The following is a 25,401-nucleotide window of genomic DNA, read 5'->3' as shown; positions in this document are numbered from 1 at the left end:
CTTCCCAGAGGCCATGTCCGTTATAGCATTTTCTATCTCCTCCGCGGTGAACACAGCGTCCATAAGGGTTCACTGTTCAGGATCTAATGTGGGGAATGACACATCTGACAAATAGTCTAAACACTCCAAATTGTCAAAATCACTTTTAGATTCATATAATGACCTGTAGTAGTCGTAAAAACAACCAAGTATCTCCTCGGTCGAAGACACCAATAGACCATCCGCCTTACAAATCTGTAATATTGTGTTAGAGGTGTTGTGTTGGCACACTAAATAGGCCAAGAATTTGCTTGCCTGGTTTCCCAGTTCAAAATAAGATTGACGGGTAAAGAATAGTTTACGCTTAGACTTAGAAGCTATATGCTGAGCGTATAACCTCTGGGCAGCCAACCACTCAATCCGGTTGCCGTTAATTTGGTTAGATATATATGCAGCCTCTGAATTTTTTTTTTATTCCGACGAATTCTGTTCTCCAGGTCACCTGCTTTTTGCCTCCACGCGTTCATAGAACCTGCCACTTTCGTTAGTTTGGCTTCAATAGGTGTGATGGTGTCTTCTACCTGGGATTCCCTTGTCTCCACCTCCGTAATGCGGCCCCTCATGGCTTGCAGATCTTGTCGGAGACGTCCCACCTCGGTGTACACATCCTCTATCTTCCCAGTCAGAGATGTCCTGGTTAAACTGATGGCCTGCATCAGTTGTTCGGACTACTGTTTAAGGGTTAATTCCTCTTGCTCCCTCTCCTCCTCACCCCCAGAAGGGCAGCTTTTACGCTGAGCCTGTGAGGGGTTATTTTTAAGGCTGTGTGCACACGCTGCGGATTAGGTGCGGATTCATCCGCGCGGATTTTGTAAAATCCGCAGGTGAAACCGCAGATCAAAATATCTGCGGTTTTACCTGCGGATTGCTCTGCGGTTTTTCATCTCCTCAATGGAGGAGATGGCAAACCGCAGGGGAATCCGCAGAAAGAATTGACATGTCAATTCTTTCTGCGGATTGAAAACCGCAGATAATCTGCGCGGAAAATTCCGCACCATCTGCATTGCGGTTTTTGATTCCCATAGGGAATCATGGTACTGTACACCGCAGCAAAAACTGCTGCGGGTCCGCAGCGGCCAAAACCGCTGCGGAACCGCAGCAAAATCCGCAGCGTGTGCACACAGCCTTAGGGTTCTTCAAGTTTTTCAGCTGCTCCCGACCCCTTGAAACGACTCATTTCAATAGCAATATGGCACAGACGGATATTAAGAACTGTACACTCTGGAGTCCTCTGATTCAAAGTTATAGACGAAGCAGGGCAATCATATAGTGGCAGCAGAGCCCCAAGAGCAGCACAGATCTGAAGGGTCATGCAGGGAGGCAATGTCAAGCTCCGAGCAGCAAACAAGGGCCCTTATGACCCGGGGGAAGACCCGCAGCGCCCGACAGGGACAGCAGCCAGGGAGGGATCCAAAGCCATTAAAGTAATAGCGCTGGCAGGCAAGGTGACTTAACAAAGAAGGAGGAACGCGGAGCCCAATCTTTCAGAGCACACACCACTTGTCCCCCACAGATCTTCAGGGTATGTGCTCACCGTCCGTCAGCGCTGCAGCGATGGGGACCAGCGCCACGTTTCTCACAGGCAGAGCGCGCGCTTCCAAAGATGGCCGCCGCTCTGTGCAGGCCCCGCCGGCCACCCCGGTCTTCACAGCTGCCAGCACGCGGGTTTCCAGCAGCGTTCTCCCGCGGGGGTCCAGGAGTGCCCCAGAGCCCACAGGGGCCCGAAGACAGCAAACATATTGCGGTGGTAAGGGTCCGCTGGTCGGATATCTTCAGGATGCCAGCTCTAAGTGCGTCCTCTCTCCGCCACTACATAGTCACTCCCCCTGACACTGGCATTTTGCGTGTACTATTTAATGAAGCTGCCAGTTGAGGACCACTGAGGCGATTTCACAAACTACAGACTCTAATGTACTTGTCTTGTTGCTCAGTTATGCAGCGGGGTCTCCCACTTCTTTTTCTACTCTGGTTAGAGCCGGTTTGTGCTCTCTTCTGAAGGGAGTAGTACACACCGTTGTAGGAAATCTTCAGTTTCTTGGCAATTTCTTGCATGGAATAGCCTTCATTTCTAAGACCAAGAATAGACTGTCGAGTTTCACATGAAAGTTCTTTTTATCTGGCTATTATGAGAGTTTAATGGATCCAACAAATGTAATGCTCCAGATTCTCAACTAGCTCAAAGGAAGGTCAGGTTTATAGGTTCTCTAATCAAACTATTTTCAGCTGTGCTAACATACTTGCACATGGGTTTTCAAGGGTATTCTAACCATCCATTAGCCATCTTACATAGTTAGCAAACACAAAGTACCATAAGGGTGTGTGCACACGCTGCGGATTCTGCTGCGGATCAGCAGAGGTACTGCTGAGCTTTCGTTACACTGTCAGGCAGAGCTTTCCAGGTAGCTGGTCAGACAGGCGGTACCAGCTACCTACAAACCCATCTAGGGGCGGGTATCTAGAAGGCCATAGTAACGTATATGCAAAAAACCCCTGTTTGGGAGAGAAGAACAGATAAATCGCGGCGCCCTAAGTGCGTAAACACAATATTTAAAGGGTGCACAATTTTATGCACTCACCTGATAGAAGACTAATATGGCTTTAGATTGTGTATCCTCAAAAATCCTTCCTTCTGGGATACTTCTCAGTAGACAGGGCTTGCAGCTTGCCTCGGGTGGATCCAAGTGAAAGAGCCAGGTTCAGGCTCACACAGGATGAGTAAATCAAGAAAGGCACATCCAGCCCATGAACGGCAGCGCTTCCCAGGACTCACATCCAAAGATGATATTACTTATTTTTTTATTTCATAGGTTAAAAAAGAAGAGATACAAGCTTATCTGGGATAAAAGGTTGCTACTATATATAAGTGTAACTGAATTTTATACTATTAGGATTTGTACTGTGTTTTTATGATACCTGATGAAGGATATACACTGTATCCGAAACGTGTTGTATCTCTTTTTTAACCTATGAAATAAAAAAAATATGAAATATAATCTTTGGATGGGAGTCCTGGGAAGCGCTGCCGTTCATGGGCTGGATGTGCCTTTCTTGATAGTAACGTATATGTGTGTGAATGATTGAAGGACCAGTGATGAGGTCATAGCCATGTGATCCAATGGGCATGGCTACGGACCATATAAGGTGGCCAGGGTAAGTCACATGAGTGAATGCTTGGACCCGGTTGGTCCGTTTGGAAGGTCTCGCTGGAAGATGTGTCTGCCTTCCTGAAGTGCCTGTGTGTAATGGCTGCACGAGTCTGAGAGTTCCCAGAGGAGGGAATGGACGTCTGCAGTGTGGTGAAGCAACCATGAGGTAACTCTGACGGGATGAGATAACTGAGGCTAGAGAGCCTGCGTATTGGACATTGCATAAACCTGTGTGACTACAGGGTTAACAGAGTGGAGCTCTGTCATGGACGCTATGCTGTTTGATATGAACTTTCTATTGCTTTGTGTTTATGATGCCTGAATAAACCGCATGGACTTTTAGGCTAGTTTCACACTAGCGTTTATTAGCGCAGCGACGGCCTGCGCACGGCCGCCGCTAAGCCCCGCCCCCTGCCGCACCCCCGTCGGTAGCTCCGCCCACCGGCGCATGACGCTGCATGCGCCCTGCGTCCCCTTTCTTTATCACAGGGGGCGCAGACCGTGCGCAGTATGCGTTTGGCGGCGCATGCGCCTTTTTGACGGTGCGCCGACGCAACCAAACTGCAGCAGGTTGCGTTTGGCGCAGGTCGGCGCACCGTCAAAAGGACGCATGCGCCGCCAAACGCATACTGTGCACGGCCTGCACCCCCTGTGATAAAGATAGGGGACGCAGAGCGCATGCAGCGTCATGCGTCGGTGGGCGGAGCTACCGGCGGGGGCGCGGCAGGGGCGGGGCTTAGTAGCGGCCGTGCGCAGGCCGTCGCTGCGCTCATAAACGCTAGTGTGAAACTAGCCTTATTATTGTTTTATGGAAAAACCGTGCCGGATCTGGTTATTTGGCTGCAAAGCGAGTATCCCTGACCTTAAAGACAAGCGCTACTATATATAAATTTTTTTTTTTTTTTTTTTACATAAATCCCATGGACCTCTTATTTCCAAATTCAGATAACTTTGCAAATTTTGGGAGATACGCATTCATATGGATGAATATATCGTAATGAATTTGATTTCTCTGATCTGTTTGACCTTAGGCCAAACTTTACTAATAAGGCTATGTGCACACGTTGCGGATTCTGGCCCTGCGGAAACGCAGCAGTTCCGCCGACATGGTACAGTACCATGTAACCCTATGGCTTTTCAAAACGCTGTGCTCACGCTGCATTTTTTTCCGCGGTTTACAAACCGCAGCATGTCAATTGTTTGGGCAGTTTCCGCAGCGGTTTCACACCTTTAACATAGTAGAGGTGTGAAACCGCAGGGCAAAACCGCAGGTCACTTTACCTGCGGTTTTACCTGCGGAGCCGCACGGAAAAACCCGCGGCTGAATCTGCAACGTGTGCACATAGCCTAAGGCTTAACGTAGGGAATTTCGGTAGGCTATTAAATTTCCCCACCTCCAGACTGCTCACCAGGTGTCTGCCACATTTTGGGTAATGTTGCTTATCGAGTAGTTTGGTAACGTCACTTTCCACCTACTTAGGTCAAAATGGGTCGGTAAAAAATCTAACCACAGATTAGGTAATGCTAGGCCTCCTTCATTTTTGGTTCATCTTTGGGTCTCTGTAGAGTCTCTACCTTGATTCTGGAGTATCCCTTAAGCCAGATTAGGCCTCGAAAAAGTAAGTTTATCTTGCGGAATCAATTCAGGGATAGCCAGACAGGTGCATTGTGAAGGATATCTGTACCATTTTAACAAGAGTCAATCTTCGTACCACCGAGAGTTGCCGCTATTTTCATTTTGATTTTTTCCATTAGGGAAGTTATTTTTTTTTCATAATCTATAAGAGAGGGTGATATTATAATTCCTAAATATTGGAACTGGGAAACCATCTTCACCTGCGTTTGTTGTATTTTTGAATGAGCAACCGGGCCATCTAGTGGACATAGCACAGATTTTCCCCAATTGATGTTAAGACCCGATTAACTCCCAAAGTTTTTAAGGATATCCATAACATTAAATAGTGAGCTATCACAGTTCCCAAGGAAAAGAAAGACATCACCTATATATAGGGCAGTTTTTTTGCCTCTATCCGCCCTTGCCTAAATGCCACCAGTTTTGGAAAGTTCCTTATCATTGCTGCCAAAGGCTCAAAGGAAATGGCCAGTAGTAGTGGCAACAGAGGGCACACCTGCCTTGTACCTCTGTACTGCTTAAAAGCTCTGAGATAACACAGCATTTGCCTTAAATTTAGCTGTAGGACAAAACATGTAAATTGTACCCAGGATATAAAAATATGCCCAAACCCCATTTTTTGTAAAACCGTCCATAAAATCCTCTATTATGATGAGTCACCGAAGGAGGAAAAAACAAAATACCAGCTAAGTCCAGAAAAACCAGAGAGGTTGGCAGCTATCGGATTGCAGACCCCTGAACCTATCCACAACAACTAGCAGTAGCCGTGGGGGGTTCCTACGGTGCCCTAGACCCCTCGATCACAGCCGGAGAACTACATAGCCTAAAGACAGAAAGGGGAAAAACTAAACTGCCCCAGAGCAGACCCCAAAGCAATAGGCAGCCCCCAACATATAATGACGGTGAAGCAAGATGAAAACACTAAGGCCTGTTTCACACTTCCGTTTTTGTGTCCGCCAAAAGGAACCGTTTCCGTTTTTTTGACGGAAACGGATGCCAACGGATCCGTTTTTAAAAAAACGGATCCGTTTTTTTGACGGATCCGCGGTAACCGTAATGGAAGTCTATGGGACAAAAAAAAACGGATCCTGCAAAAAATGGCGGATCCGTTTTTTTACGGAAAACAACGGATTTTGACGGATTTGAAAAAACGGAAGTGTGAAACAGGCCTTACACAGATAGAAAGATAGGTTGAGCAAATGATGGGACCCAAGCTAACTACATCGGACAGGATAGGAAAGCTGCTGTCTGCCATCCGCAAAACCCCTATCAAAATGAGCCAACCAACTGATAGGAAAAACAGGCCCTGAAGACGCTAGGCTTCAAAAGACTATATCAGCACTCAGGTATATTCTGAAGACAGAGCAAAAGATCAACAGATCAGAGACAAAAAATGGAATTCAGCTCACCCCCGGCCGGGGATGGCAGAACTCCCAAAAAACAAGGCAAAACAAAAACCAAACTGAAGTGTACAAAGCATAGCAGAAAACTTAGCTTTGAGATGCAGGAATCAGACTGGTCTCCAAGAATCCAGCAGGAAAATCACCAGCCAGGAAGAAGGGCGTCGGCAGCCTTATATCCAGTCCTCAATTCCAGCCACCCAGTCATCATCTAGCTGCCCATGTGTTTGGTAATCAGCCTCACTACCTTCCTTCACCAGAGGAGGGAGTTCATCAGACCTCAATGGTGAAGGGAAAAATGAACTCACAACAGTACCTCCCCCTTGAGGAGGGGTCACCGAACCCTCATCCATGCCACCAGGGCGATCCGGGTGAGCCCGATGAAAGGCACGCACCAATCTTTCGGCATGAACATCAGAGGCAGAGACCCAGGAATTATCCTCCTGACCATAACCCTTCCACTTAACCAAATACTGGAGTCTCCGTCTAGCCAGACGGGAATCCAGTATCTTCTCTACCTCATATTCCATGTTACCTTCAACAAATATAGGGTCAGGAGGTGCCACCACAGGAACTACTGCTTCAACAAACCTCTTCAACAAGGACTTATAGACTTATGAAACACATTATGAATTTTAAATGTGACAGGAAGAGCCAACCGAAAAGAGACCGGATTAATAATCTCCAAAATCTTGTAAGGTCCAATAAATCTAGGCTTAAACTTAGGAGAAGCCACCTTCATAGCGATATTTTTTGATGATAACCAAACCATATCACCCACCTTAAACTGGGGACCAACGGTCCTACACCGGTTGGAAAACCGCTGGGCCTTTTCCTGGGAGAGAGACAACTTATCCACTACTTGGTCCCAGATCTGGTGCATTCTCTCCACCACAGTGTCAACACCTGGGCAGGCAGAAGGCTCCACCTGCCCTGAAGAAAATCGAGGGTGAAAACCAAAGTTCCAAAAAAAAGGTGACATCAAAGTGGCAGAACTAGCTCTATTATTTAAAGCAAATTCGGCCAAGGGCAAAAATGAAACCCAATCATCCTGATCGGCAGAAATAAAACATCTCAAATACGACTCCAAAGTCTGGTTTCTCCTCTCCGTCTGCCCCTTGGTCTGAGGGTGAAACGCAGAGAAGGACCACTGAATTCCCTGCTTGGAACAGAAAGTCCTCCAAAATCTGGACACAAACTGAACTCCTCTGTCAGATACAATGTTCTCAGGAATCCCGTGCAAGCGAACCACCTGTTGCAAAAACAAGGGCACCAACTCAGAGGAAGATGGCAACTTAGGGAGTGGTACAAGATGGACCATCTTAGAGAATCTATCACAAATCACCCAAATAACAGTCATTCTCTGAGAGACAGGCATATCAGAGATAAAATCCATTGAAATATGGGTCCATGGCCTCCTGGGCACCGGCAAAGGCATCAACAAGCCACTAGAGCGAGAACAAGGTTTAGACCGGGAGCAAGTCCCACAGGATTGCACAAAATTCCTGACATCATGAGACAAGGCGGGCCACCAAAAAGACCGACTCACCAGATCTCTAGTACCAAAAATACCTGGATGATCAGCCAATGCAGAGCAATGAACTTCAGACATCACTCTCTTCCTCCACTGGTCAGGAACATACAACTTTCCACTGGGACAACGCTCAGGTTTGTCCTCCTGAAACTCTTCTAGAGCACGTCTCAAATCGGGCGAGATGGCAGAAAGAACTACCCCCTCGTCTAAGATGGTAGCAGGCTTAGTCACAACAGGAGAATCAGCAAGGAAACTCCTAGAGAGGGCGTCTGCCTTGACATTCTTAGTGCCTGGAAGAAAAGAGACCATAAAATCAACATTGTGTGAAAAACAAGGCCCACCTAGCATGTCTAGGATTCAAGCGCTTGGCCGACTCCAGGTAAATCAAATTCTTGTGGTTAGTAAGGACCACGACTTGGTGTTTGGCTCCCTCCAACCAATGTCTCCACTCCTCAAATGCCCATTTCATGGCCAACAGTTCCCGATTCCCCACATCATAGTTACGTTCGGATGGGGAGAACTTTCGGGAAAAGAAAGCACAAGGATTCATTTTAGATGTCACAGGATCTTTTTGGGACTACACCGCTCCTGCACCAATCTCAGAAGCGTCCACCTCCACCTGAAACGGGAGTGAGACATCAGGTTGCCGCAAAACCGGAGAAGTGAATCTTTGCTTCAGCTCCTGAAAGGAAGAAACAGCCTCCGAAGACCAATTCAGCACCCTTCCTAGTCAAATCCGTCAATGGCTTGGCAATACCAGAAAAATTAGCTATAAATTTCCGATAAAAATTAGCAAAACCCAAAAACTTCTGGAGGGCCTTCAAAGAAGTGGGCTGAACCCAATCATAAATGGCCTGTACCTTGGCCGGGTCCATTTCAATAGTTGACGGAGACAAAATAAATCCCAAAAATGAAATCCTCTGTACCCCAAAAAGGCATTTTGATCCCTTGACATACAGGGAATTCTCCCTCAAAATCCGGAACACAGTCCGAACATGTTCCACATGAGAGTCCCAATTCTTGGAGAAGATCAAAATATCATCCAGATAGATAATCAAAAATTTATCCACAAAGTCTCGGAATATATCGTTCATGAAGCACTGGAAGACAGAAGGGGCATTAGTGAGCCCAAAAGGCATCACCAGGTACTCAAAATGTCCCTCCGGAGTATTAAACGCCGTCTTCCATTCATCCCCATGCTTAATGCGAAAAAGATTATACGCCCCCCTGAGGTCAAGCTTGGTAAACCAGCAAACACCTTTAACTCTGGAGAATAGATCAGAAATCAGGGGTAACGGATACTGATATTTAACAGTAATTTTGTTGAGGGAACAATAGTCAATACAAGGCCTTAATGAACCATCCTTTTTAGCCACAAAAAAAAAAAAACAGCACCTTAGGCCTCTTTCACACATCAGGTTTTCGCCGTCAGGCGCGATCCGGCGCTTTTGACAGAAACCGGATCCGGCGAAATGCAATGCCGGATCCGGTTTCCCCCCCATTGACTTGCATTAGAGCCGGATCGAGCCGGTTGGCCATGCGTTTCATCCGATTTTCGCCGGATCCGGCAATGTGACGCGATCAGGCGTCTGGAAAAAACGGCTACTGTAACGTTTTTTGTCTCCGGCGAAAAAGCCGGACACGCCGTATCCGGCGTATCCGGCTTTTTCATACAATGAAAGCCTATGAGCACCGCAATGCGCCTGATCCGGCGATAGCCGGATCCGGTGGCCGGATCCGTTTTTTTTGGTCTGAGCATGCTCAGTAGCTCTGCCCACAAGACATATATAAAAGCAAGACAGTGGGACCCTCAGCCACACCCATCATGCCACCCAAGCCAAGAACCAGGAGCAGGAGAAGGCAGCAGACATCTGCAGCAGCACCATCAGCACCACCCCAAATGGAGCAGCATGCTGAACAACGGGAGGGGAGTCCAGCAGCAGATGAGAGACGGTAATTATCAAATCCCCCATTCCTCCAAACTAGGGCTATTGAATATCAAGATATTCATTGGCCCTTTGTTTCTCATTATTCAACAGCCGCCCAATAGATGCAGCAGCAGCAATGGCAGCAGCTGGAACACCACCCACAGCCATGGAGTCTGGCCACCAGGAAGACAGCACATCATCTTCTGGGAGCCCTCCCTCGCATCGTCAGCGTTTGACGGTAAGATTTTATTTCCAAAATCCATCATCTCTGTAATATATGTCTATTCATTGCCTTTTATTTCAAAACAGGAATCACAAGATGAAGAGGAGTTCCCAAAAGAATAAGGAAGGGGTGGACAGACACTTGGAGTGGGCTCACAATTGGTAAGTTTTTTGCATCAAACGCAGAAACACAACATCACACTACACACAACACATAGAAAACAATGTTCTGCAGACCACACACAGCAAACAAATGCCTACATCCAAAGACATAACATTTTTTGTTTTCTTCTCTAGTCTTCCCAATCTGGTGCTCGGCCAAGAGGTCCTCGCAGTGCCTCCCAGGGTCGTCGGCGACAGCAACGCGGCGGTCACCAGCGTGTAAGTATAAATATTTTTGCTTTGTTTTTTTGCACTTTTTATTTCATTTCTTTTGTGGAGGCTAATTATGTTATTTTTGTCTTTTTCTTTAACAGCCTTCACAGCGTGCTCCCGACTCTGACGGTGAGGATGGAGGACTCGATGTGGACCACCTCATCGATCTCGTCAGAGAAAGGGAGCCGCTCTGGAATATGGCTGACCGCCGCCATGCTGACCTTATCGTTACCCGACGACTCTGGGAGGAAATCTGTTCGCTCCTTGTGGACCGCTGGGAGGACCTCGAAGCTCGGGCCCAGATTAAAGAGCGTAAGTATATACAGTACCGGTTGCTTGATTTAAACCAGTGTTTCCCGAACTCCAGTCCTCGTGGTCCCCACGGATCATGTGTTCAGGATTTCTAATTACTTTGGAAATCCTGAAAACATGACCCCTGGGGACCATGAGGACTGGAGTTTGGGAAACACTGATGTTGTATACTAACCACTTTGTCCTTTCTCGTTTCAGGGGAGAGAATTGTGAAGCGGTGGCGGTCTGTGAGGGATCGTTTCAAGAAGGAGTTCAATAAAGAGATGCGGGCCCCGAGTGGATCTGGAGGACGCAGGAGCAAGTACAAGTACGCACGAGCCCTGTCGTTCCTCCGGGAAACAATGCTCACCAGAAGGTAAATATTACACACCACATGTGACAAAAAAATGTTTAGATGTAACTTTTTTTTCAGCCAGGGCCATACCATGTCACTATTTTAATTGTTTTTTTTTCTCTTTATTCCACAGCACGGTGAGCAGCACTCGGGAGCCTGCACAATTGGACCCTTCTGAGGCGATCCCTGAGGAGACCGGCACCGAGGGACACTTCGACCGCCCCGGTACATCTGCACCTTCCCAGCCTTCCCACACATTCGACCCATCTGTCCCATCCACCAGCACAGGAGCATCGTGGCCGCCTACATTACATGAAGCTGCTGGTGAGGAGATCGCTTTCCCTTTACCCCACCCTTCTGCCCCTGCCACCTCTAGTACACCTGCGGGTACTGGGCGGCAGCGGCAGAGGGGTCAGGAAAAGAGTTATGCGCCAGAGTTCTTGCATCTGAATGCATCTTTCCAGAACTGTCTAAAAGTCTTGTCAGAGCAAATTTCCGCAGGCTTTCAGCAGATCAACTCCAGCATTCTGGAGGTGAAGACACTTCTGCAAACCATGCATTCAGAAGCAAGATCTTCGCCAAACCACACCTTTTTCAGGTCTGTTGTGGAGCGCATGGCAACACTATCTCCTACCCAGCAGATGCATGTAATGCATTCGTGCCACGGTGCTCTACAGCAGGTTACCTCCCAACCTCCACCTCCCACCACTGTAGTTCCTCCACCTGCACCCCCTCCAGCCACTTTCCATCCTCCCCCTCCTATTACATCTGCACCCCCTCCAGCCACTTTCCATCCTCCCCCTCCTATTACATACCAGCAACCTCACCAGTACCAGCAACCTCCCCAGTACCAGACATCTCCCCACTTCCAGCAACCTGCCCCGTACCAAACTCCTTCCCCGTACCAAACTCCTTCCCCATACAACTTTCCATCAACATCATCTGCTCCTACAGTCCCTGCCCAACCCTCCACTCCACCGCCCACCACCTCTTCTGCCTCCCACATGTCCACCCATTCTGTAGCTTTTTCCACACCATCACCTCTAACTGTTCCTTCCCCACCACGATCCCAGTCCTCTCTCCACACTCCCATTGTCGAAGTGTCCCGCAGCCCCTCCAGCAGTATTTCCACCCCACACTACACCGAGTTATAATGTTTTTTTTGTAATAAAAATGCCCATTTGGTTGGTTTCAAACCTTTATTAAAAAAGTTTTTTTAACTTTAAAAACAGTTTACAAAAAAAAAATATTTTAACCCCTTAACGACCGCCGATACGCCTTTTAACGGCGGTAATTAAGGGTACTTAAACCACAGCGCCGTTAATTCACGGCGCTGTGATTTAAGTGAATAGCGCCCCCCAGTGTCGGATTTTCTCCGGGGTCTCGGCTGCCAGGGGTAGCCGAGACCCCAGAGAACATGAATCGGTCGGTTTTTACCGACCCCCGCTTTTGCGATAATAACGGCGACCGCAAAAAAAAAAAAAAGCCGCGATTTTACATTTAATTTCTCTTTCCTCTGATGTGATCGCACATCAGAGGATAGAGAAATAGGGTCCCCGATCCCCCCGGTCCCCTCCCGGTACCTCTCCCTTGTCCTCCGTCCCCTCCCGGTGGTCCCGCGCCCGCCGGCGTCATCCGATGGGCGCCGCCATCTTGAAAATGGCGGGCGCATGCGCAGTGCGCCCGCCGGGCCCGCGCCCGCCGGCGTCATCCGATGGGCGCCGCCATCTTGAAAATGGCGGGCGCATGCGCAGTGCGCCCGCCGGGAATCTGCTGGCTCCGGCTGGCAGATTCCATTCATTATTTTGATCACTATGATAAACGATCATAGTGATCAAAATAATAAAAATAGTACATAACCCCCCCGTTTATCACCCCCTTATATAGGCACACAATGAAATAAAAAAAAATTATTTTTTTTTTTCAGTTTTCCATGAGGGTTAGGGTTAGGCTAGGGTTAGGGTTAGGCTAGGGTTAGGGTTAGGCTAGGGTTAGGGTTAGGCTAGGGTTAGGGTTAGGCTAGGGTTAGGTTAGGCTAGGGTTAGGTTAGGCTAGGGTTAGGTTAGGCTAGGGTTAGGTTAGGCTAGGGTTAGGTTAGGCTAGGGTTAGGTTAGGGTTAGGTTAGGCTAGGGTTAGGGATAGGCTAGGGTTAGGGATAGGCTAGGGTTAGGCTAGGGTTAGGGTTAGGCTAGGGTTAGGCTAGGGTTAGGGTTAGGCTAGGGTTAGGGTTAGGCTAGGGTTAGGGTTAGGCTAGGGTTAGGCTAGGGTTAGGGCTAGGCTAGGGTTAGGGCTAGGGTTAGGGTTGGGCTAGGGTTAAGGGTTAGGGTTGGGCTAGGGTTAGGGTTGGGCTAGGGTTAAGGGTTAGGGTTGGGCTAGGGTTAGGGCGAACTAGGATTAGGGTTAGAATTAGGATTAGGGATTAGGGTTGGAGCAAGAATTGAGGGGTTTCCACTATTTACCAACTTTTGGGGGTCTAAAAATTGGGGTCTAAAAAATCACTTTTGTGGAAATAAAAAAGACTTTATTTTCACGGCTCTGCGTTTATAAACTTCTGTGACGCGCTTGGGGGTTCAAAGTGCTCACCACACATCTAGATAAGTTCCTTAGGGGGTCTAATTTCCAAAATGGGGTCACTTGTGGGGGGTTTCCACTGTTTAGGCCCATCAGGGGCTCTGCAAACGCAACATGATGCCCGCAGACCATTCCATCAAAGTCTGCATTCCAAAATGGCACTCCTTCCCTTCCGAGCTCTCCCATGCGCCCAAACAGTGGTTCCCCCCCACATATGGGGTATCAGTGTACTCAGGACAAATCGCATAATAACTGTGGGGGTATGATTTCTCCTGTTACCCTTGTAAAAATAAAAATTTGGGCGCGAAAAGATCATTTTTGTGGAAAAAAATGGATTTCTTATTTTCACGGCTCTACGTTATAAACTTCTGTGAAGCACTTGAAGGTTCAAAGTGCTCACCACACATCTAGATAAGTTCCTTCATGGGTCTAGTTTCCAAAATGGAGTCACTTGTTGGGGGTTTCCACTGTTTAGGCCCATCAGGGGCTCTGCAAACGCAACATGATGCCCGCAGACCATTCCATCAAAGTCTGCATTCCAAAATGGCACTCCTTCCCTTCCGAGCTCTCCCATGCGCCCAAACAGTGGTTCCTCCCCACATATGGGGTATCAGCGTACTCAGGACAAATCGCATAATAACTGTGGGGGTATGATTTCTCCTGTTACCCTTGTAAAAATAAAAATTTGGGCGCGAAAAGATCATTTTTGTGGAAAAAAATGGATTTCTTATTTTCACGGCTCTACGTTATAAACTTCTGTGAAGCACTTGAAGGTTCAAAGTGCTCACCACACATCTAGATAAGTTCCTTAATGGGTCTAGTTTCCAAAATGGGGTCACTTGTTGGAGTTTTCCACTGTTTAGGCACATTAAGGGCTCTCCGAACGCAACATGGCATCCGATCTTAATTCCAGCCAATTCTGCGTTGAAAAAGTCAAACGGTGCTCCATCCCTTGCGAGCTCTGCCGTGTGCTGAAAAAGGGGTTTACCCCCACATATGGGGTATCGGCGTATTCAGGAGAAATTGTACAACAAATTTTGTGGTTGATTTTCTCTTTTAACACTTGTGAAAATAAAAAAAATTGGTTCTGAAGTAATTTTTTTCCAAAAAAAAGTTAAATGTTAATTTTTTCCATCCACATTGCTTTCGTTCCTGTGAAGCACTTAAAGGGTTAATAAACTTCTTGAATGTGGTTTTGAGCACCTTGAGGGGTCTAGTTTTTAGAATGGTGCCACTTTTGGGTATTTTCTGTCATGTACACCCCTCAAAATGACTTTAAATATGATGTGGTCCCTAAAAAAAATGGCTTTGTAAATTTTGTTGTAAAAATGAGAAATCGCTGGTCAACTTTTAACCCTTATAACTTCCTAACAAAAAAAAATTTTGCTTCCAAAATTGTGCTGATGTAAAGTAGACATGTGGGAAATGTTATTTATTAAGAAATTTATGTGACACATCTCTCTGATTTAAGGGCATAAAAATTTAAAGTTCTAAAATTTTAAAATTTTTTGCCATATTTCTGTTTTTTTCATAAATAAACACAAGACTTATCGAAGAAATTTTACCACTAACATGAAGTACAATATGTCACGAAAAAACAATCTCAGAATCAGCAGGATCCATTAAAGCGTTCCAGAGTTATAACCTCATAAAGGGACAGTGGTCAGAATTGTAAAAATTGGCCTGGTCATTAAGCTGCAAAATGGCTCTGTCGCTAAGGGGTTAAATAAAAGTTAAATTATTGTTTACACTGGTTGTCTGTCATTTCTTTCTGCGGCGAAATATGTTTAAAAAAAAAAAAGGTTAAATACAGGGTATTTAAAAGGTAAAAAGGTATTCAAAACCAGGTATATAACTGTGGGTAAATTTTAGCTTTTTGCCACAGTTGTGTTCCTGGTTGTGTTTGAAGCAAAGTATTTCACCTGAAAAGTTGTGTTTATTGTTGGTGATTTCCTAACAATGTACACAACTTTTGTTAAAAGGTGAAATACTTTGCATAAAACACAACCAGGTACACACCTGTGGCCTAAAGCTAAAAATAGAGACCATGACAAGATAGCCAACTTTGGTTGGCAAAGGTATATACTGTTGGTACAGAAGGTACACAAGTTTGGTTAGGGCACAAATCTTTCACACTCTGTCATCCTGCCAGTGTACTCTGCCTTGAGGTGACAAAGTATAGTGCAAAATTGTCCCTCATTACTGAAACTGTCACAGAACTTCTAGTGGTAATGTCATGGTAATCTTGCAAGGTGGTTTCTTCAGAGGTGTCCTCAATGGAAATGGGTTCCTTGCAGATAACAAAATTGTGGAGTACCACGCAAGCTTTGATCACCTCGTCCACAGTTTATGTCTTGAGGTTGATCGCAGTCAATAGGACCCGCCATTTGGCTGTCAGAATAACAAAGGTACATTCAACCTTTCTTCTTGCTCTTGTGAGGCGGTAATTAAAAATGCGTTTTGGTCTTGTCAATCCTCTGCTAGAGTATGGTTTCAAAAGGTGTTCTGACAGCTGGAAGGCTTCATCCCCTACACAGACAAATGGCATAGGTGGACCAGATGTTTGCGGCAGCGGTCTAGGTGGTGGGAACTGGAAGGTGTTTCCATACAGTTTACGCCCCATGGCAGACAGTTTGAAAACTTGAGAGTCATTGGAGCGGCCATAGGCCCCAATATCAACCGCAATAAATTTGTATTCCGCGTCAGCGATGGCTAGAGTTGAGCGACTTTGGTCGGATCGGGTTTCATGAAACAAAATTTGTTTCAGATGAAACTCGTCCGACTAGGGCAAAAAAAGTCGGAGTTTCGTCCGAAACCTATTCCCCATTGACTTGCATTGGGGTTGGGTTTCGGACGAAACTCCGACTTTTTTTGCCCTAGTCGGACGAGTTTCATCTGAAACAAATTTTGTTTCATGAAACCCGATCCGACCAAAGTCGCTCAACTCTAGCGATGGCCATGAGGACAATTGAAAAATATTTCTTGTAATTGAAATATTCCGATCCTGATCCGGCTGGCTTTACAATGCGGATATGTTTCCCGTCCACAGCGCCCAAGCAGTTGGGAAACTGACATATCTGTTGAAACTTGTCAGCAATTTCAATCCACCTCTCTGTTGTGGGCTCAGGTAAAAACTCTTCAGCTAAGGAGTCCCACAGAGCACGGCATGTGTACTTCACAATTCCAGATATGGTGGAAATCCCGAGTCTGTACTGGAAATGCAGTGACGAAAGGGATTCTCCAGTTGCAAGAAATCTGTGGGAAATTAAAAAACAATAAATAGTTTTAAATCACAGCATTACATACCAAAACTGAGCTATAACACTTGGAGATACAAACTACCACCAACAAGATTGCAGTGAAAGTGTGCTCTGATGCGATCACATCCAATAAATGTGGCTTACCTTAAAGTCACCATCAGACGCTCTGCGGGTGAAACAGAGAAGCGGCAATAGGTGTCCGCTTTTCTTACGAGGTGTGCAATGCGCTCCACCAAGTAATCAAAATTCTCCATTTTCATCCGAACATATCCAAAAAATTTATCCGGGTTTCGTCGAAGGTCCATGCAGAGTGTAGAATAGACCCCACGCGTCATTCTCTTGGCTGTGATGGGGTGGATCCACAAACGTCGTCTACGATGCCTGATGCGCTGCTGTCTCGCTCTCTCCTTCTCCAGAACAATCACCCTCAAACGATTCGCCTCCGCTATAAAATCCGCCAAATTCTTCAAAATATTTCCAATGACAACATCCATCTTCGCCAGTAACTTGCTCTTCTCTCCAACCTGCACTTTCTCCTCTACAACCTGTCAAAGAAGGGCTGTAGGAACATGCTATATATAGTTTTCCAGTAGCCAATCCTGTTCGGAAGGCCACAAGGGTCAATTTTAAAAACCGGATCCGGCGTAATCCGTCGAAAAACGGATAGAAAAACGGATGAACCGGATGAGACGGATCCGGTTTTGTCTGTCAAGAACAAGATGGATCCGGCAGAAAACCGGATCCGGCACATCAGGTTTTACAAAACATTTGCCGGATCCGGCATTCCGGCACGACGCCGGATCGCGCCTGACGCCGAAAACCTGATGTGTGAAAGTAGCCTAAGGGTGAAGAGGATGGTCTAATATGACCCATCTCCAATGCCTCCTTAATATAGGATCGCATAGCCTTGTGCTCGGGTACAGATAAACTGAAAAGCCGACCATTGGGGAATTTACACCCCGGGTTCAGCTCAATTGCACAGTCATAACTCCTATGAGGAGGCAAAGACGCAGACTCATTCTCACTAAATACATCATAAAAGTCAGCCAAATAGTCAGGAACATCATGCGACTGGGGAGAGGTGGAGAAAACAGGAGCATCACTAAGGGCACACCGACAACCCCAACTCACCACAGACAAAGATTTCCAATCCAGAACTGGATTATGAATTTGCAACCAGGGAAACCCCAGAACAATGGTATCATGCAAATTATGCAACACCAAAAATCTGCAATTTTCTTGATGGTCTGGGGAGACCCACATTACCACATGGGTCTAAAACTGAGGTTTATTCTTCGCCAAAGGAGTAGCATCAATACCCCTCAAAGGGATAGGCGTCCGCAGAGGTGTCATAGGAAATCCACAACGTTTAGCAAAATCCAAGTCCATCGGGTTAAGAGCTGCTCCTGAATCCACAAAAGCCTTGGCGGAAAATGTGGACAGGGAGCAGATCAGAGTAATTGCCAGAAGAAACTTGGGTTGAACACCACCCACAGAAAACGTGTGTGCACAACGTTTCTCTCGTTTAGGGCAGACAGAAATAATATGCGAGGCATCTCCACAAAAAAAAAAAAAAAAACACAGCTTATTACGCCTTCTGAACTCTTGACGTTGCGCCCTAGACAAAACTCTATCACATTGCATAGGTTCAGACATTTGTTCAACAGGTGGCAACATCTCTCGTGTAGTTTTGCGTTCACGTAAACGCCGATCCACCTGAATGGCTAATGACATAGAATTGTCAAGACCAGAGGGAACAGGAAATCCCACCATAGTATCTTTTACAGTTTCTGACAAACCCTTCCGAAAGAGGGCTGCCAAGGCACCATCACTCCAGGTAGTAAGGACCGCCCACTTTCGGAATTTTTGACAGTACAACTCTGCCGAATCCCGACCCTGGCTTAATGCCAACAGGGTCTTTTCAGCCTGATCAATAGCATTAGGTTCATCATACAACAACCCCAAGGCTTGAAAAAATGCGTTCACATTATTCAGAATAGGATCTTCAGGTTTCAAAGAAAACGCCCAATCCTGGGGATCGCCGCGCAGCAAAGAGATGACAATTTTAACCTGCTGCGCGGAGTTCCCCGACGAGTTAGGCTTCAAGGCAAAAAATAATTTACAATTATTCTTGAAATTCAAGAATTTAGACCCATCCCCCAAAAATACATCAGGAGTGGGAATCTTTGGTTCAGCAGCATGTGAATGAGCAAGATAGGCGGAAATTCCCCGCACTTCAGCAGCGAGCTGCTCCACACGATCAGACAATTGCTTCATCTCCATTGAGAGAAAAATTCCCCCTACGGCCTCAGAGATATAGAGGAAAAAATATGCACACAAAAACAAAAAAAAAAAATTCTGACACCTTTTTTTTTTTTCTCCTTTACAATTCTCTCCTGCTATTGAGTACCCTAGGATCTGCGGTATGGCTGGTGATTCTGTTATGATGAGTCGCCGAAGGAGGAAAAAACAAAATACCAGCTAAGTCCAGAAAAACCAGAGAGGTTGGCACCTATCGGATTGCAGACCCCTGAACCTATCCACAACAACTAGCAGTAGCCGTGGGGGGTTCCTACGGTGCCCTAGACCCCTCGATCACAGCCGGAGAACTACATAGCCTAAAGACAGAAAGGGGAAAAACTAAACTGCCCCAGAGCAGACCCCAAAGCAATAGGCAGCCCCCAACATATAATGACGGTGAAGCAAGATGAAAACACTAACACAGATAGAAAGATAGGTTGAGCAAATGATGGGGCCCCAAGCTAACTACATAGGACAGGATAGGAAAGCTGCTGTCTGCCATCTGCAAAACCCCTATCAAAATGAGCCAACTGACTGATAGGAAAAACAGGCCCTGAAGACGCTAGGCTTCAAAAGACTATATCAGCACTCAGGTATATTCTGAAGACAGAGCAAAAGATCAACAGATCAGAGACAAAAAATGGAATTCAGCTCACCCCCGGCCGGGGATGGCAGAACTCCCAAAAAACAAGGCAAAACAAAAACCAAACTGAAGTGTACAAAGCATAGCAGAAAACTTAGCTTTGAGATGCAGGAATCAGACTGGTCTCCAAGAATCCAGCAGGAAAATCACCAGCCAGGAAGAAGGGCGTCGGCAGCCTTATATCCAGTCCTCAATTCCAGCCACCCAGTCATCATCTAGCTGCCCATGTGTTTGGTAATCAGCCTCACTACCTTCCTTCACCAGAGGAGGGAGTTCATCAGACCTCAATGGTGAAGGGAAAAATGAACTCACAACAATCCTCCATTCTACACTGTCGAATGCTTTGGCAGCAACTAAAGATAACACTGCCCATTGTCCCATATTGTCAGCTGAAAGTTGCATATTTAGGAATAAGCGATGGAGGTTAATTGCAGTAGATTTATTATCCATAAAACCTGTCTGGTCTGGGTTGACTATTGTAGATATAATACCAGAGAGTCTGTTAGATTAAACTTTGGCTACGATTTTAATGTCTAGTGTTAATAATGAAATGGGCCTATAGGACTCAGATAATTGAGGGTCTTTGCCTTTTTTTGGGAAGTACAGTGAGTATCGCCTCTTGCATAGAGGGCAGAAGGGAACCCTCTGATAAGGAATTATTGAATACTTTTAGCAAGTTAGGAAGCAACATATTACTGTAGCATTTATAGACCTCAGCTGTGATTCTATCTACTCCAGGACCTTTATCTCCTGGCTTATCTGAAAAGGCTTTTTCTAATTCCTCCAAAAGTAAAGGTCTATACAGGGAAAATGTATCTTCTTCAGTCAATTAGGGCAATTTGGCGATATCTAGAAATGTCCAAATATCTCCTTCTGTAGAATTAGTCTTTGAGGAATATAAAGATTCATAGAATGAGAATAAAACTTCTAAAATCTCACCTTCAGAAATTTACCAAGACACCATTATCTGAATATAGACTATAAATATGAGAGGAATCCCTTTGGGCAAATGTGACAAGTAATAAATGACACTTTCCCCTTCCTAAAAAAAGACCAGTTTTTGAAAGCACCTTTTCTGTTCCTTTTTTTTGGGAAAAGAATTTGGTTAACAAGTGCTTGGGCTTCTTTTAACCGATTCTGAGCGGAGGATGAAGAACTTTCTACCAAATGAATTTCAGCATTTCTGAGTTCCTGGAAAACCACTTAATATGCTTTTTTGATTTTCATTTTACTCCCAGCTCTCTCTTTAATGAATACACCCATCAAATAAGCTTCCATGGTCTCCCATACCACCAAAACAGATGCTGTCCCATCATTAAATTGGAAAAACTCTTACAAATTTGAAGAAACCTTATCTACATTTATAATTGGCAGCCGGAAGGCATTTAGCCTCCACATTTTGGGGAAGCTCCTTCCCAGTAAGTGATACACAAAGTGGACTGTGATCTGAGATGACCGTATTGAGAAAGTATTGAGCGTCCCGATCCAACCCATCGATCAAGGAGTTACTTAAAGCTTGGTCAATGCGTGAAACAAAGTGATGAGTTGTAGAATAGTAGGAATATTGGTAGACCTTAGGAAACATACTTTTCCAAAAAAAATCTATCAGCGCCAACTTTTTAATATATGACCCAAAGGGTGTTATATTTCCCTCTACTTTACTGATGTAATGCCTGCTCTCCTCCAAGTGACCATCCATAATATTGTTGACAACGCCTACAATCAGCAGGGGTACACCTTCATTCTTTGCTAATAAGGCCATATTTTGTTTCTGCTGTACACTACCGCTGTATTGAGGTGGGATTTATACCGAAGCAACAGAAGTCTCCATATCAAATACCCTACATTTCAGATATAAAAACTGTCAGTCAATATCTGTTTTAACGTACAGTGGGGGAAAATTATTTAGTCAGCCACCAATTGTGCAAGTTCTCCCACTTAAAAAGATGAGAGGCCTGTAATTGACATCAGAGGTAGACCACAACTATGAGAGTCAAAATGAGAAAACAAATCCAGAAAATCACCTTGTCTGATTTGGCAAGATTTATATTGCAAATAATGGTGTAAAATAAGTATTTCATCATTAACAAAAGTTCATCTCAATATTTTGCTATATATCCTTTGTTGGCAATGACAGAGGTCAAACGTTTTCTGTAAGTCTCCTCAAGGTTGGCACACTTATGATTGGGTCACCGAGGAGGAAAGCAAGACCAAGCTAAGCCACAGAAAACCAGAGAGGTTGGTAACTAAGCGGATTGCAGAACCCTGATTCTATCCACACAACTAGCAGTAGCCGTGGAGCGTACCTACGATGATCCTAGACGCCTCGACACAGCCGGAGAACTAAATAAGCCTAAAGCAAGAAAGGGGAAATCTAAACTGCCCCAGAGCAGACCCCAAAGGAATAGATAGCCCCCAAACATATATTGTCAGTGAGACAAGATGAAAACACAAACGCAGGTAGGAAAATAGACTGAGCAAACGATGGGGCCCACACTAACTAGACAAGGACAGGAAAGGAAGGACTGTCTGCAATCACGCAAAAAACCCTGCAAAAAATGCCCAACACGTTTGATAGACTTCGCCCACTATATCAGTACTCTGGTATATTCTGAAAGCAGAGCAAAAAGAGGCTAATCTAATAAGGGACAAAAACAAACTGGCACAAGCAGTAACATAAGGATGGAAATTCAGCAGAGCCCCAGTCGGAGCTGGCTGAACACACAAAACTGAAATAGACAAAACCAGATCAAATGTGAATAGCAAAAGAACACTTAGCAGAGCATGCAGGGACTGAGCTGGAAACTAAGACCTCAGGAGGCAGAAAAAAAATCACCAGCAGGGATAGAGGGAGTCGGCTGTCTTAAATCCAGTCAGAAACTCCAGATCTCCAGTCATCCTATTCATTATCAGGTTGCAGGCGTCTGTTAATTAGATCAGCCCCATTACCTCCAGTAACCACCAGAGGGAGCCCGGAAAGAGAACTCGTGACCCCTCTGTCAATATAACCAGCTCCACTACCTTCACTAGTAACCAGAGGTAGGCCAGAAAGCGAATTCACAACAGCACACACTGTTGGTGGTATGTTGGCCCATTCCTCCATGCAGATCTCTAGAGCAGTGATGTTTTGGCTGTCGCTGGGCAACATGGACATTCAAATCCCTCCAAAGGTTTTCTATAGGGTTGAGATCTGGAGACTGGCTAGGCCGCTCCAGGATCTTCATATGCTTCTTACGAAGCCACTGCTTCGTTGCCCTGGTGGGTGTGCTTGGGATCATTATCATGCTGAAAGACCCATCCATGCTTCATCTTCAATGCCCTTGCTGATGGAAGGAGGTTTGCACTCAAAATCTCAAAATACATGGCCCCATTCATTCTTTCATGTACACGGATCAGTCGTCCTGGACCCTTTGCAAAGAAACAGCCCCACCTCAAAGCATGATGTTGCCACCCCCATGCTTCACAGTAAGTATGGTGTTCTTTGGATACAACTCAGCATTCTGTCTCCTCCAAACACAACGAGTTTTGTTTCTACTATTTAGTTCTACTTTGATTTTATCAGACCATATGACATTCTCCAAATACTCTTCTGGATAATCCAAATGCTCTCTAGCAAGCTTCAGATGGGTCCAGACATGTACTGGCTTAAGCAGGGGGACACGTCTGGCACAGCAGGATCTGAGTCCCTGGCGGCATAGTGTGTTACTGATGGTAGCCTTTGTTACGGTGGGCCCAGCTTTATGCAGGTCATTCACTAGGTCCCCCCGTTTGGTTCTGGGATTTTTGCTCACCGTTCTTGTGATTATTTTGACCCCATGGGATGAGATCTTGCATGGAGCGCCAGATCTAGGGAGATTATCAGTGGTCTTTTAGGTCTTCCATTTCCTTATTATTGCTCCCACAGTTGATTTCATCACACCAAGCTGCTGGCCTATTGCAGATTCAGTCTTCTCAGCCTGGTGCATGGCTACAATTTTGTTTCTGGTGTCCTTCGACAGCTCTTTGGTCTTCACCATAGTGGAGTTTGGAGAGTGACTGCTTGAGGTTGTGGACAGGTGTCTTTTATACGGAGCCAGAAACCTTGCATGTTTTTAGGTGACCAAATACTTATTTTCCACCATAATTTGAAAAATAAAATTTGCCAAACCAGACAAAGTGATTTTGTGGATTTGTTTTCTCCTTTTCAATCTCATAGTTGTGGCCTACCTATGATGTCAGTTACAGACCTCTCTCATCTTTTTAAGTGGGAGAACTTGCACAATTGCTGGCTGACTACTTACTTTTTTTCCCCCCAGTGTATATTCGCTCAAATGGGACAGCTGACTGAATCAGTATAGACACTCCTCTAAAATATGATGAGACTACAGAGTGTTAATCACCATCCAACCAAGGATGTTCTCTCCATCTCTGTAAGATGTTTTTTTCGTGAAGACATATTATAGAAGGGTTATAGGATTGAACATACTGAAAAATTGCAAATTTTTTTACCATGTCATGATGTCTAGGAGATGTCTAACATTTCAACATAAAATTTCAATTGTTCCAGGGACTCACCAGTGCTGTAGGGGTCCCGGGAACAGTAACAGCTGGAGAGTACAGACGCACAGGACCTGCACACTGAAGTATTAGCAAGCAGGCACGGGACCTACGGTCACGTGACCACAAGGGGGCGGGGCTTAGCGTTCTGCTTACTGAAATGCAAGAACACTCAGAGTCGGGCAAACCAGAGATCATACACAATACAGGCGAACAAGGTACAGAAGGGACAAGCAGATGGGAGGTCAGACGAAGCCAAAGGTCATACACTAGAGGGCGCTGAGGTACCAAAGGGACGAGCAAAGAGCAGTCGAGTCACAAGCAGAGAGTCAAACACGAGAGAACAGTGCGGTACAAGAGGGTCAGTCAGAACTCGTAACAGGGACAGAACCAGATCACAACCAAACAAGAAACAAGTTATCAGGCACACGTATACAAGAGGTCACTTAACTCAGCCGAGGGCAGGAGTGCTAACTGACACCGGATCTAGGTCCAATGAGCATTAAATAGCCTCCTTCTGCCAGAGAGGCAGCACAATTAACCCATAGTCTAACCAGGACGGGCCAAAGCGAAATCCTGTCCTGGATCATGACAGTTTAGTTCGCTTTCTGAAATTAAACTATGCAATGGTTTTGTACTGAATTATGACAAGAGTGGGATAAAACAAAGTCCCCATAACTCATCCCGTCCCTACCCTCTCCCACAAAAGAGCAAGAAGTACAATTTCCCTCTCCTGTTGAGAGAGCGGGCAAATCCACTCCCACTGCGGATTAAAAAACTCACATCTTAGATCAAAAGTGTACAAGAAGGTATCCCATTCTCACATTCCCCCTCTGCTACTATCTTATCAAGGAGTATTACATTGCATTTAGAACAAATGAGCAGTATGTTTCAACAAGATGATTAATCATCCTATAATATTAGATATACCCAGAGGCTGAACAATCAGACAAATTAAACCCAGAGTCCAGCACTTTGCTGTTTTCACAAGTGAAGAAATTTCTCCCACTGAAAGAAAAAAAGAAAAAAAGAAAAAAAAACCTGCAGGGCCAATATATTCTTCTGGCAATCCTCTTTTCCGGATCTGTTGAATTTACGTGGCTGCCATACGTAGCTGTCTTTGGTGCTGATCCAGCCATTTCATGACCTCCTGTGCTCTTGAAAAGA

General features: G+C 45.6%; 1 protein-coding gene across 4 annotated transcripts in view; it reads right to left on the bottom strand.

Moving 5' to 3' along the window:
• TASP1 (taspase 1) overlaps positions 1-25,401 on the bottom strand; it is a 260,025-nt gene that overhangs the window by 218,198 nt on the left and 16,426 nt on the right. The gene's annotated exons all lie outside the window — the stretch shown is intronic.

This window comes from Dendrobates tinctorius, unplaced genomic scaffold (genome assembly GCF_039654945.1).
Source record: "Dendrobates tinctorius isolate UK_male_01 unplaced genomic scaffold, ASM3965494v1 ptg000203l, whole genome shotgun sequence".
In the NCBI taxonomy this organism is placed as follows: Eukaryota; Metazoa; Chordata; class Amphibia; order Anura; family Dendrobatidae; genus Dendrobates; species Dendrobates tinctorius.
The sequence above is the reverse complement of the archived record's forward strand: the minus strand, read 5'-3'. Positions and strand labels throughout refer to the sequence as shown.